This window comes from Nelumbo lutea, chromosome 2 (assembly GCF_056320005.1).
Source record: "Nelumbo lutea isolate HS-2025 chromosome 2, American lotus-T2T, whole genome shotgun sequence".
NCBI lineage: Eukaryota > Viridiplantae > Streptophyta > Magnoliopsida > Proteales > Nelumbonaceae > Nelumbo > Nelumbo lutea.
The window spans coordinates 40416696-40431187 of NC_142685.1; the positions used below are offsets into that span (position 1 = coordinate 40416696).

Below are 14492 nucleotides of genomic sequence, written 5' to 3' on the forward strand. Positions count from 1 at the left end.
TATAATGCAGAGTGGGAGCTGATTTGAAGTCGAGAAAGATACCCCTTAAGCAGAGTATCTAAAATGACAGCCCAGCAATGCTCAATGTGAGGTTGAAAAAATTTGGGATTGCCAAGATGGGCCCATACCCTTGGTAATTCCAAACCCAACCATGAACGAGGCAAAGCTCCAAGAAAAGGAAAAGACAAGCAACCAGAGCCCACAATTGCTATGCGGGTTGCCAATCAACCACGTCAGTTCGTTTTTCTTTTCTTTTTCTCTTCTTTTTGCCGCCCAGGGTCAAACCCATTCAACTCATGAAAAACAATTGATAATACATTGTCCGAAAGTTACAATCCAGAAATGAAGAGCGGAGGCACAGTCCAAATTTAGGTACGAATTTTAATAGATACAAACCTGCGAGGCGCTCAACTGCACTCAAATCCGTGACGGGTAGTTAACCCAACAACGTTCCACGGATGAGAGTAAAAGTTCCGGCACTCGACTTAGGCCCCTTTTGGTTCATGGGAATAAGGGTTTGGAATTGGAATCAGAAAGGATTATTTCGATTCTAATTGTTTGGTTGGGTAGAATCGCCATTTTCCTATTTGAGGGAATGATCATTCTGTGTTTTTTCTTAAAAACGAATTATCATTCTTGTTGATTCTAATTCCCATTCTCATTCCTAATCAAATAGATTATAGGAATAGATCATTTCGATTCTGATTCCAATTCCAATTTAAACTGCAAATCAAACAGGCCTTTAGTTTAGGCAATCAGATCGGTTGCCCATGAAGTGCGCACAGCCCATCCCTTCCGTCACTTGAAGCATCTCCCCTGCTTGCCATGGGGAGATATTCCCAGTGCACGGACGGCATGGGCTGTGGGGGTGTAATGAGATGGATGGCATTGGGAGTGCAATAAATGCTTATTAAATAAGTATTTAAAAACTAGTGTTTCTTCGAATAAATACTTATTTGCATTTACTATCCAATTTTTTAAATATTCGAATAAATACTTATTAAATAAGTATTTAAAAACTAGTGTTTCTTCGAATAAATACTGATGTGCCACCAAGTTGGTTGGGGTAGCCTCTCTCAGCTGTCAGGGTGAGACCCGAGGTACATGCAGTGTAGGTTTACTTGAAACCCTGAACCGGAGTAGATTTCCAGTATTGCCTTGGACCTTGGAGATTGATGGGCAAAACTGGAAAGTTACACATGACCCTAGACTCGATTATGATACTGCATTAGGTGTTGGATTGGGCTATCTTTGATATGTCAATCAGTGAGATCCTTAGAGGGGGTCAAAACCTGGGTATGTTGGGATAGTCTGAGAATTCATCTGAGTGGGTGATCATAGTGACAGGATCAGCCCCTTTGTCGAACAAAGGTAATGATCGGGGATGCACTCTCTCTGATGGAAACCAAAATTGCCGACAGCCGATTTCAATCGCTGAAATTTGTTTTGCAAAACATATTTATATATGAATATACATCTTAGGTTTTAATTCCCGAGATCCATGTGAGTAGAGAGTGCAACATTGTTCCTTGCAACCAGGGGAGAGGTCATCTCTTGTCAGGCACTGTTCCACAGTCCCTAGGTTTTTATAAGGTGGCTTGGCCCAGGGACCACTTAGTGTAAGTGTTTGGCCCATTAAAAGCCCATGGTGATGGGCTCAGGGGTTCACTGCCCATAACAGTGAATTTGGTCAGGCCTTGTAACAGAGGCTAGGCTGAACCCAAGTGGCCGATGTGTAGATCAATGTTTGGGTCCTACGCCATACAAAAAAGCCCAACTGGGCAGCAGTTTGGAGGGTTACTGAGCACATGGACTTATTGGGCCTAAAACCCATTTCGAACTAGTCTAATATGATTAGTTAAACAAGGGCAAATCTGGGATTTGGATCAGCAGATAGGATAAGGAGTTATCCCTATCCACTCAGAGAGTCTAGATCCAAATAGAGGTTTGGATCTGGAAACCTCCTAATGAGATTAGGAGAGTTGATATAATCTACAAATAAGATAAGGATCTATCTTTATCACTTAAAGTCCAAATTCAAATAAGGATTTGAATCAGGAAACTCCTAATGGGATTAGGAGTTGATCTCTTTAAGTCTATAAAAGGAGGAGGGAACGAACCATTCAGAATATCTCAAAACCCCATATATTAGATCTGAGATCACATAGAGAGAAGACAACAACAGTGTGACTGTGCCATCTTCTCACTGCGTTCTCCTCCAATTGCCGCCAATTGCCAGACCGATCTCCATTCTTCTAGGAGCGATCAATAAAAGTTCTTGATATCAGTCTTTAGAGAAAGCCTGATTTGAAGTCGTGCTCACAACCTCCATCAAATTCTTGCTGAAGGGTTCAGTTCTTGGGAAGAGCACGCCTGATTCTGCTCCACCCTACACTGTCATCTTCATTGGAAGTAGTCTTTGGAGATTTCTTTGGGCGTGAACACCTTCATTGGGAGTTACTGCTACTCCGTATCAGGTATATCCCTCTCATACCTTTTGATTTCAGATTTGGTTCGGTTTAGGTTCAAGATTGATCATTGAAAATGCAGATTTTCTAAAACAGGGAATGTGATTCCCACATGGGAGAGAGAGAAATTTTTGAAATTTTGCCCAACCTACCTACAGGGTTTGGCCATCCATATGATGGATCTCTCATCCCTTTATCAATGGTCTTACACTTAACCTCTCAGCTCATAATGATCAAACACTGCCCGACAAAAAAGGACCTCTCCCTTGGCTGCAAGGTACAGTGTTGCACTCTCTACTCACATGGATCCCGGGAATTAAAACATCTTGCTAACATTTTAAAACCATAATAATATATATGTATATCTCTATATAAATATATTTTGCAAAACAAATTTCAATGGTTGAAATCAACTGTCGGTAGTTTAGGTTTCCATTAGAGAGAGTGCATCCTCGATCATTCACTTTGTCCGCCAAAGGGATTGATCATGTCACTATGATCACTCACTCAGATGAATTCTCAGGCTGTCCCAACATACCCAGGTTTTGACCCCCTCTAAGGATCTCACTGATTGGCATATCAAAGGCAGCCCAATCCGACAACTAGTGTAGTATCATAATCGAGCCTAGGGGTCAGGTGTAACATTCCAGTTTTGCCCATCTATCTCCAAGGTCCAGGGCAATACTGGAATTCTGGTTCGATTCAAGCTTTTAAAAAAACCCACACTGCATATACCTCAGGTCTCACCCTGATAGCTGAAACAAGCCACCTCAACCAACTTGGTGGCACATCAATGTCAGCCTTGGCAAGATAAATCTCCCCAGATCTATTCAACGACTGTAAAAATTCTAAACCAAAACAAGTCTCATATATGTCCAATTTAAGGGCATTACACAGAAACACACTATAATAACATAAATCAAATATGTAATTTATTCATTTATATTAAATGTCATAATATACATTATTTTGATTGAAATTAAAGACATACATGGTCGAACACTTATTTCATATACGGTATAAAAGAAAACTTTAACTCTGTTATACAAAAGGGTCATGACTGATGATGGAACAAAGCATTCAGAGCGCATAGCTAGAGCTATATCCGGATGTTTTCTGTTTTAGGGGTGTTTTATGAAGTAGCAGAACCAACTTGTACCAGATTTCCTAGGAACATTTGGGGCCGGGGGTAATCCTTGCCGATATATCCTTTTTTATCACTTCTTTTGTCTTGATATCCACCACTTCTGGTTGCTGGGACCGTAGTGTTGACACGTTTGTTCATGCTCTGTCTTTGTAGTTGCCCATTGCCATATACACTAGTTCATGTCCTTTGTCTTTGTATAGCGGTGCTTTCTTTTAGGGTAAACATAAAGATCTCCCTGCACTTTTGTTTTGCGACAAAGACCCTTCCAATTATAACCGTGAGACAAAACCCCTTTCATTGAAATATGCCGTTACAATATTTTTTAATTTCCATTCTACCTTTATAATAATTATTCGGAGAAAAACACTATTCAACGTTCCAGTAACGATACAACAGCGGCGGCGGACTTCCGAAGTCTTTCCTCTCTCTCCCATGGTTTTGACTTAATGTTTCACAACTGCCGACGAAAATGAAACCGTCCTACCATAGCTTCCACCTCCGCCACCGCCACTTTCCCCGGTCCCTGACACCACCATTAGACCGGGTATACATGGACTTCAGCGTCTGTCCGAACTATTTCCGCTCTGATCGCACCTTTGGAGACGAGTTCGCCGCTTGCCAAGAAGCGGAGCCTTTGGGCCGTGTCGTGTTCAGCCTCTACGGCAAGCTTGTCCCTTTAACCGTCTCCAACTTTAAAGCCATGTGCAATGGATCCTCCGGTTCGTCTTATAGAGCTTACAGAAAACAGAACTACAGATATAAAAAAGCCGAAGAATCCCCTGTTCAAACCAATTTTGATAGAATAAACTTGATGACAGGGAAGGTATAATCTTTGGTTCTTAAAATGGAATGGGTCAATTGACTATGCTGTTGAGCTAAAATCCTATACACAGCTTACCTATCAAAAAAAATCCAGCTTGATGATGAATTAATTCAAAGCAGCACTCATAGATAGGAAAAATGATAACAGAACATAGCTCAGCAACTCTAAGAAAATGCACTTCAAACAAAACCAACCTTCGAGCACTGCTCCGAAGACGATGTTTTCTATTATCAAGCTGCGGAGACGGCCCCGGTCCCGTTGTGATCAGAAACTCAACATTCCTATAGTTGGGGTTAAGCTTGATCTCCTCATCGTCCTCATTTTCAGACAAACACAACGAGAGAACACTGGGTCTCGAGTGGCCAAGAAAGAAAGACTTAGAATCCACAGTCTCCGTATTACTGACTAGACCAGACGGTGGGCTCACCTCTCCCTTGTCCCTCCGCCCCTACCGACCAGCGCCCCAGGAAGATTTTCTGAACCAATGTACCTTTATAAGACGAACCGGAGGGGCCAGTGCACATGGCTTTAAAGTTGGAGACGGTTAAAGGGACAAGCTTGCCGTAGAGGCCGAACACGACGCGGGCCCAAAGGCTCTGCTTCTTGGCAAGCGGCAAACTCGTCTCCAAGGGTGCGATCAGAGCGGAAATAGTTCGGACAGACGCTGAAGTCCATGTAGACCCGGTCTGTAATGGTGGTGTCAGGGATCGGGGGGAGTGGCGGTGGCGGAGGTGAAAGCGGTGGTGGGACGGTTTCCTTTTCGTCGGCAGCAACGAACGGAAAAGAGAGGAAATCGGAAAGAAGAAAAGGGAAGGAGAAGAAGGGAGAGAGGGGGAGAGAGGGAGGAATTCGGAAGTCCGCTGCTTTGCAACAACTACCGCCTGTTGTTTGTGTATCGTGAGGTCCGGGGAAATGAACAGTGTTTTTCTCCGAACAGTTATTACAAGAGTTGCAAGAGTTGCGATGGTGGATTTTAAACGGAAGGGAGGTATTTTGTCTCAAGGTCATAATGCAGGGGGTCTTTGTAATTTATCCTTTCTTTCATGTTTAATTTTTGGGAAAAGTACCAATCAGCCCAGATCAGAATTCTCTAGCCCCAAAGTACAGGGGAATGCATACCGGCAGAATGTGGTTTATAGGGGGGCTGGAATTCAGAATTCTGCATCGTGTATTTTTGTACTTCTCCCTTTATTTTTTTTCAAAACCGATTGAGATGGATCAATTTAAGTTCCAGTTACCCTCTGAACTATGGTTCGCTGACTTGTCAATGATTTTTAGTAAATTCTAGGTTTTATGAGAATCAAACCTGGAAAGTCGATTGGGTGACGGTTCAAACGGCTCAACCGTCTGTGTCAACGGGGGATTGAAAACTTACCTAAAATATTTTGGGGGTCAACCCGACACAGCCCACGACCCAAGCCCGCGTAGGCTTGTGCCGTGCCACGGGCAGAATCTTGGGCTAGGCTAGGCATAGGCTGGGCCAAGCCATGTTTCTTAAAAATTTTGAAAAAAAAATTAATTAAATTTTAACATAAATTAAAAAAATAGACAAAAATTTTAAAAATGTCTTAAAATTTTATTTTATATGAATTTTGATGAATACAATTTTTTATATATGCAATAAAATGAAATACTATAATAAAATTGAGAATAAAATTATATATATATATATAAATATATTATATAATTGTTATATATAATAGAAATAATATATATAATAATATAATATATATATATATACATATTATATATTATATATAAATATATATGAACCGTTGTAAGTTGTTTTACAGGCCGACCATGCCGGCACATGGGCCCGCTCGGTCATGCCGTACTATGCCTAGCATGGCACACACAATTATACCGTGCTTGGCACAGCCAGTGTTCCATCATACTAGGCCGAGCCGGACTGGTCCAAAATCATGTCGGGCCGTGCCAAGCCGCGGCTGGCACGGCCCGATTTAAAGCTTTAGTACTGTCCTCTATTGTAAGTCGAAGATGTACATATGCCCTTACCATTCCTCTTATTCTACATGCCAATGGTCATATGACTCTTATTAAATTTTTCTTGGCTCACAACCTTAGGAAGAATAGAGTAAGACGGCCCACAATCACATAATTGCATCACGATCATCACATCAAAATCAAGACATTAAAGAAAAATTAAGCGTAGGTAGAGAGTAGACTGCATTTTATTACAAATCCGATTATGTTATATAGGTATAATACAAGCCATTTTGATCAAGATTTGACCGACGACCGTTGAATTTCTGATCCTTTTGAACATGCATGATTAAGACATTAAAAACTCAGACCGGAATATCACACACCCTTTGTTATCTGACCCAACCACCACCGGTACAATCGGACACAATTTTATGATATCTTGTCTTTCATATTCTTATTGATCTCCCTTTCCTCGCTTGTTCAATTTATTCAACCGCTACTATAGATCTTTAGTGGCGGATTGATGGTGGATTCCTTTTCGCCACACCTATAGCAGTAGTCTTCATTATTCATCACTTAGGCTCAGTTTGAAATGAGTATAAATATAAATTTGTAGAGTACAAAATTTTTAATTTTGTATGTATTTGCATTATACTTGAAAATAATACAAAATATAAAGTTTTACACTGTACGGCGTTTTTTCTTAGTGCCGCTAAGAAATTCATTACCATATAGTAGCTTTGTTGTAGTGATGTTTGATCGTCCATAGCCCTATTAACCAATGACTCCAACGAATTTTCTATGGGAGAGACTTCTATCTTTTCATGAGATCTTCCTTCTTTTTGCTACTCACTCAGGTTAGGTCAAGTCCTCGCTTTGGTCTATGACAAGTGTCTATTGCAAAATAGCCAAACTCAAAAGAGGGCTGAATTAGGTTCTTCAAACAATTTTCACCTAAGGTTTCCTTACTTCAATGAGTAAGTATATGAAAAAATTTGAGTCTTGTGTTGCAAGATTAAGAATGGGATATAATAGATTAATACAACTAAAATGTAAGAATGGGAATAACAACAACACTGACGCTCAGTTTGGAAGGAGTGCAAATACAAATGTGTAGAGTGCAAAACCTTATATTTTGTATTATTTTGTATGGATTTATACGGTACATATTTGTATTTATATTCTTTCCAAAGTAAGCCTAAAAATTTATAGAGGCGAACGACTCTCCCAACCTACCTCTTTTTTTTCTCCAACGCAAGGTTTGAGAATTTCAATCCGCTGTCTCTGTTAGACTTACAAGGGTCAACAAGACCTGCTACAATTTCCAATTAGCTTACGAGTTACAGGTCCTATGTATCCAAACATTTTCAAGTATTCAATCAGAACATCTCATAACATTTAGTAAAATCCCTCTAGCCACTTGAGACTAGACCACCTGTTCATGGTCTGGGTAGCCCGACGGGCAGGCTCGACCTGGCCCGTTATAAGTCGGGCTTGATTATAATTTTAGGCCCATGGGCTCGGGTTTGAACCTAAAGCATGGGCCCAGCTTTTTTTGGGTCGGGCTTGAGCTTTCTCAAAAAAGCCCAACCCGAGCCCAACTTAATACTATATATTAAATAATAATAATATATATTTTATTTAATAAAATATATATATACAATATTTTTTCTTTGTTGTTCTCTTTTTTTCCAAGTAATAGTGAGAAGTTTATTATTTTGGAGTTTTGAAGGTTTTTAATATAAATAAAATACTTTTTTTATTGAATAAAAAATGAAAAAAAAAATCTGCTTTCAAATTTCTAGCTAGGCTCGGGTTCAGGCCAAGGCTTAGGGCTTTATATGAGGGCTAGGCTCGGGCTCAAGACCTAAGCCCGATGATCGGGCTAGGCTCAGACTCGGGCCTGAGTGTATTCTATTAATACATATACAAAGCCTGGCCTAGCCTAGGCCATGAATAGGTCAACCACTCTCTTACAAATACAATTAAATAAACAACAAATCTATGAATCTATAAGGCTAATAAAACAATAGGCTCAGTTTGGAAATAGTACAAATACAAATATGTAGAGTGCAAAAGCTTATATTTTGTATTATTTTGTATGTAATTGTACTGTACATATTTGCATTTATACTCCTTCCAAATGGAGCCATACAAACAAACTATTTCAATATATAAGAAGTAAAAATGTAAGCTTGGGCTCAATAGGGCTTTTTGGAACTCAATGTAATTAACCAAGGTTCAAAGTATCGACACGTATTGACTCATAACGATCAATACGTATCATTCCAGGACCTCCCCGATATGCCCCTACAGTGGGTGTATCGGGGTGCTGACTGGTTCAGGGGGTGGAGGAGCCTTAAACTGGCCCCCCTGAACCGGTTTCAAAAAAAAAAAAAGTATAAAAAACAGTATCGATATCTCCCAATACGCCCCTACCGGTGTATCAGCCATATCGATATTTTGGACCTTATAATTAACCTTGATTTTCTCATTTAATGCATTCAATCTCAAAGATAAACTTCTCTTTTCAGCTCATGGTAAGCTCTATAGATTTATCTTGTGGTTTCCTTGCTTTTTCCTCTTTTTTTTTTTGTAAATCCTTCTCAATCACATGTTTTCTAGATTTAAAACAAGAGCAATATGGCCATTTGAATCCATTAAGTCATCAATTTTCCTCAATTGGAGAGGTTCAAAGGTGATTTTAGATTGATTTTGATCTAAGAGCCATTGGAGCTCTTAAATAGCTGTTAGAGTCGAAGCTATCAAAGTTTAGTGCACCCAGGAAGTCGATTGGTTACCTTAACTAGTTCACTTCTAGCTGTTGGGACAAATTTCTATTGACAGACTAAGTATAGCTTAAGAAGTCAACTTCTAAGCAATGTCCAGAATTTCTCAAACAAGCAGTCGATTTTTATCTCAACCAGTCACATGTAGTCGACTCCTGACCTTTGGGATTCGGCTTCCGCTACAAGAAAAACCGGCTAAGCCAATGGTTTAGAGTCGATGGTTTAAAAACCGCCGGCCTAGATGTGTCTAGAAGGTGATTTATAGCAATGGATTTATTGGTCCATTGCAATTGGTTCAACTTTTTTAGGGGTGGTTGATGAGATTGTTGATTGGACTGATGTTGGCCCTAAAAGTTCAGACCATTCTAGGTAAAAAGATGGAATTACCAAAACTAATTTTCTTGTTGGAAATATCTAGGATAATCAATTAATTTGATGTCCAGATTTGGGGATGCAACTTCCTAAGGCTATGTTTGGTGTGAAGGAAAAGGTAAGGAAAGGAAAGAAAACATAGGAAAACCTATACACGGTTTGAAAAGGTTTCCCTACTTTTTCCTTCAAACCGAACACAAGTGGTATAACCGGCCCAAAAAATCAGACAAAAACCAAACTCCAAGTTGAAGATGGAATAGCCTCCAATTAAGAACTCGATCTATTCAATTGTGTGGTTTTGGGTGTACAAGGCACAAGGCACACTAGGGTTTGATAGAGGCACTAGTGTCCTCAAATAGTCAAATAGGTCTGAGATGCAATCCTAATCTCACCCTATGAAAAACCTAATTTCAATTTTATATTTATTTACCAATAGAATGTTTAGGTTTTCCATTTTTATATGATATATATCATATGTGATGAATTTAATGATGTGATCAAGGCATTCATACGATAATCAAATAATCAAATAAAATCAAGAGGATGAGGGAGAATGAGAATGAGAACGAGGGATGGAAAGGGAAGGAAGAGCAGCGACACTGTTCTTACCGTCGCTGCTGCTGGCGAAGCAAGGTAGATGTGCCCCTTCAAAAACAAAAGCAATAGATTTTTTCAGAGAAAAAGTTCTCTCTTAACTTATGTGTGCCTCTCTCAAATATTAATAAAATTGATTGATCCCCAACCCTCTTTTCCTTCTTCACGCCATTAAAACTCCACCTTGTAACCTTTTTATTTCTATTTTTCTCTTTTTCTCTTCCTTCATAATTTTAATATTTTCTATAAAAAATTAAGATGACCTTTTTATTAATAATTTACTGCTTTTTAAGTATTTTCCATCATTTTCATTTTTTTGGTTAACCATTTAATAACGTTTTGTATTTATTTTATGGTGTTTAATTATTTTATTAAAATGGTTGAATATTTTAATTATCCTTAATATATTTTGTTATTTATTGGCAAAGAATTTTTTGATATTTTACACTTTTTAAATAATAAAGGCAAATTTTATATCTTACATTATTTTTTATTAGTATTATTGTATTATTAATATGATTTTATTTTATACTTATTTTATATTATTTTTAATAATATTATTTATTAAAATTTTTATTATTTTTATAACTTTAATCTTTCTATTACTCTTTCAATGTGTATTTTAATTATTTTCATTTATTTTTTACTTAAATAACAACTTTGAAGAGTAAATTTGTAAAATACACAGTTTTCAGGCATTACAGCATTCAGATTACCAAATAACTCCATTGCATTCAGATGCTTGCAAAAGTTGAAAAGCAAAATTTTCACCGAATACTTTCAACGCTTTTTCAGAGGTGTTTTTGCTTTTCAGACTTCAGATTTACCGAAAGCCCTCCTAAATAAATTTGCTTAAAAAGTACAAAGAACATAGAGTTCTGCCATTAAAACAGATCATAGAGCCTCTATTAAAAGAGTTGGGATCTCTTACCAACAAAACACATTTTAACTCCCTACCAACAATACGAAACACCACACATCTCACAATGAGATTAGGACCCATCCTATATGAGATGTGTGGTGTCGGATCATGTTGGTAGGGTGTTGTAACTTATTTCGTTGGCAGGTATTCCGGAATCCTATTCTAAACACCACGTCCATTTCACACAAATCTTTAATGCCTACACCACCTTCCTCAATAGGATGACATATAACCAATCTACCCAACAAAAAAAAAAAAAAAAACAGAAAACCCTCTTAATAATGGGCAGGATTTGGCTGCTATTGAAACTGGCATTTCCGTGGACTAATTGGTAATCGCCTCAATAGTCAATACACAAGCATTTTGAAGTATATTAATCATTGACTTTCTATCTTGCATTTCTCTGAGGTTCCAATCCTTCTCACAGTTGTTTTAACGAATTCACATCCGCCCCACAGCACATCTCGGCCGTGTATTGAGAGCAACTCCTGATGATAGTATCAATTTTGATGATATCATCATTGGGAGATATTTTTCATATACGAGTGGAATATACTGTAGCGCGTTGTGGGGCGGAGACGTGATCTCTGTTATAACTTACCCTTTCACCGAAGTTACCGGATGACATTTATCCAATCTAAATAATAACCACACTGCTAATGCCCCTTATAAGTAATACAATACGTGCCTCAGCCACCCAAAATAAATAAATAAATAAATAACTAGTAGATGATGAAATATTCTCAAAAACCTAACACGATTCTTTTAAGGGTAAATGATGAAATATTCTCAAAAACCTAACACGATTCTTTTAAGGGTAAATGATGAAATATTCTCAAAAACCTAACACGATTCTTTTAAGGGTAAATGATGAAATATTCTCAAAAACCTAACACGATTCTTTTAAGGGTAATTGATGAATATGGTACAATTTCATCATTTGGTAGTATTTGGCATCGATGCAGTTGTTCCATAAAACGGTGATACATCAGCACCACATTGGAAAAATTAATATTCCAAGAATGTCAATATGTTTAGAATCGTTTTTTTCATAAAAACGGTGCTCTAAGCTACGTCTTAGAAATCGAGAAGGCATGGTTTGGAGTAACGCCAAATTCAATGTTTTCTTAGATTGGAGTTCACTGTTGCCAATGAGGACATTATGTAGTAGTGACATGGACTTCCTATAATGGGTACCTGTGCTAAAAACAAATATGGAGCATTGGTACTAGGGGTGTCCATGGTTTAGTCAATCGAACCGGTGGTACCGGTTTTTCCATTTCGCCAAACCAAAACCGAATCGATACCACCAGTTAACCGGTCCATCGGTTTCAATTTTTTATTAGTTCGGTTTTTTGGTTTTTTATATTTATAATAGACATTATATAAATATATGTATAATATTATATTATAAATAATAAATGATATGTAATATATTATAAATATTCAAAAAATATATAATATATTTATAAATAGATCATTATAAATATAATATAAGTATATATTTATATATAACGAATATATATTTATATATAATACATAGAAAATATGTGGCATATATTAAAAATATATACAAAATATACATATAAATATATATACCTGTCAATTCGGTTAACCATCGGTTTTTTTGTAGGTTAACTGAAAACCAAACCGGTCCTTCGATTTTCAAAAATTCCAAACCAAAACTGAACCAATCGATTCAATTAACCGCTTTTTTCGGTTCGGTTTTTCAGTTTTTCATGGACACCCCTAATTGGTACCAAACAGAAGGTGGTGGTGTTGCTCCAAGAAATGTCCTACCTAATAACAATGTTTTCAAAAAATAAAAGACATTGTTTTCTCAGAAAACGATGCTTCCGTTCCACACATATATCTGTAACATCGATGCCAAACATATACATTAGAAACAAGAAAATCATGGAACTTCTATGTTTTCTAGCCCATTGCAAATGTACTAGCTTTTTTTTCTTGGTAATAATAATACAACTCATTTAAGGATTACATAGCATCATATTCGGTATATCAAGCATTGGTTGATATAATCATACAAAACCGGTTATTATATTATAAATACAAATATATACAGTACACATACATATAAAATACAAGGTTTTGCACTCTACATACTTGTATTTGCATTCTTCCCAAATTAAGTCAAGTGTAGAAGACTTAGATACCCTGAATTTTCATAAATTAACTTAAATATACGTCGACTTTTTCAATTAAACTTATATATGTCTTCCTACCATTAATTTATAAGATTTGAATGAAAAAAATTAATTTGACCTTCATTAAAACGTGAAATGGGGTTGTCTTCTACCTTGTCTTCTACCTAGGGGAAACTTTGAACTTACAAGAACTTGGAAAATCCTCTTGGAATTCTTTTGGCATTCAAATCATAGAATTCTCTTGTACCAATGGTTGTCGTAAGGTTCTGCACTTATTTCCTGAACAGCTAAATGTTATTGGAGTTGCATTTGCGGAGCTCTTTCTTTTCGTTCAAGGTAGAAGAAAACCCTAAGCGATTACTTAATTTGAACCCCAATTCTCATCTCTGGCTAGTTGCCACCCTCCAAATTCCAAGAATTTTCATTAAGACGTGAAATGGGCTTCCAAGAGACTTCGCCAAAAGAACCCTGCAATAATTCGTAAAGGCTGTGTTTGGTTTGAACTTTGAAGGAAAAAGTAGGGAGAGGTAGGGAAACCTTTACAAGCGCTTGTATAGGTTTCTCTACCTTTCCCTACCTCTTCCTTCAAACCTAACATAGCCTAAGAGTTATGATTTTAGTTGTGAACCTCAAACTCAATTTTCAAACTCGTGATTTCAAACCTAACATAGCCTAAGAACAAAATCAGTGCTGTATGCAATTTCGTATTGTAATCGGATATTTTCATATCGTTGGTCAAAATATTCATATTGAATGCTTGCTACAAAAAATTGTCTTCTACCTTGAAAAAAGGGGAGAGGTTTTCCAAACTGGCCCATTCAAACATTTCGTCAAACAGGTAGGGTTAGACATTTTCTTTCAACCCAGTTGGGCTAACTATCAACAAGGAATAGAGGGGTAAAACAGGGTTTTTAAAATTTTAAATAGTTTATGTGGTATTAGAAATTAATGGGTCTTAATATTTTATTAATAGAGAGAATGTTTAAGTCCACTGTGTTCAGCCCACAATTTATGAAAATTCAAAGTATGTTTAACACTTTTACCCTATTGCTAACACTTGATACTCCCTTTTAAGTTTTGGTTCCAATAATTCAGGAATTAAGGGCCTGTTTGGCATGCCTTTCTACACAGTCTTTTAGATTATTTACAAAACCAAGCAGATCGGTTTTTGGTCTAATCCCGTTTGGTTCATGAAAAATCTAACCGCCAAAAGCCAAAACACCTAAAAGACACGAAAAACCCATTTTAGGCTGATTTTGAAA

At 37.3% G+C, this 14492-nt stretch overlaps 1 pseudogene; it reads right to left on the reverse strand.

Annotated features, from left to right (window-relative positions):
• Nucleotides 1-3379: 3379 nt before the first annotated feature.
• LOC148870052 (peptidyl-prolyl cis-trans isomerase CYP28, chloroplastic pseudogene) lies at nt 3380-5446 on the reverse strand (annotated as a pseudogene).
• Nucleotides 5447-14492: the final 9046 nt, after the last annotated feature.